This window comes from Bison bison, unplaced genomic scaffold, assembly GCF_000754665.1.
Source record: "Bison bison bison isolate TAMUID 2011002044 unplaced genomic scaffold, Bison_UMD1.0 scf7180017864227, whole genome shotgun sequence".
NCBI lineage: Eukaryota > Metazoa > Chordata > Mammalia > Artiodactyla > Bovidae > Bison > Bison bison.
Genome location: NW_011494799.1, coordinates 212,488 through 212,854, shown reverse-complemented (window position 1 = coordinate 212,854; position 367 = coordinate 212,488). Strand labels below are relative to the sequence as shown.

The 367-nt window shown below is 37.3% G+C and overlaps 1 protein-coding gene across 1 annotated transcript in view; it reads left to right on the top strand.

Moving 5' to 3' along the window:
* Positions 1-367, top strand: part of FAM120C (family with sequence similarity 120C) — a gene marked incomplete at its 5' end in the record, with an annotated part of 124,500 nt that overhangs the window by 110,419 nt on the left and 13,714 nt on the right. The gene's annotated exons all lie outside the window — the stretch shown is intronic.

Genomic DNA, 367 nt, shown 5'->3' with positions numbered 1-367 from the left:
GTGTTCATGGATCGGAAGAATCAATATAGTGAAAATGAGTATACTACCCAAAGCAATATATAGATTCAATGCAATCCCTATCAAGCTACCAACAGTATTTTTCACAGAACTAGAACAAATAATTTCACAATTTGCATGGAAATAGCAAAAAACCTCAAATAGCCAAAGCAATCTTGAGAAAGAAGAATGGAACTGGAGGAATCAACCTGCCTGACTTCAGGCTCTACTGCAAAGCCACAGTCATCAAGACAGTATGGTACTGGCACAAAGACAGAAATATAGATCAGTGGAACAAAAAAGAAAGCCCAGAGATAAATCCATGCACCTATGGACACCTTATCTTTGACAAAGGAGGTAAGAATATACA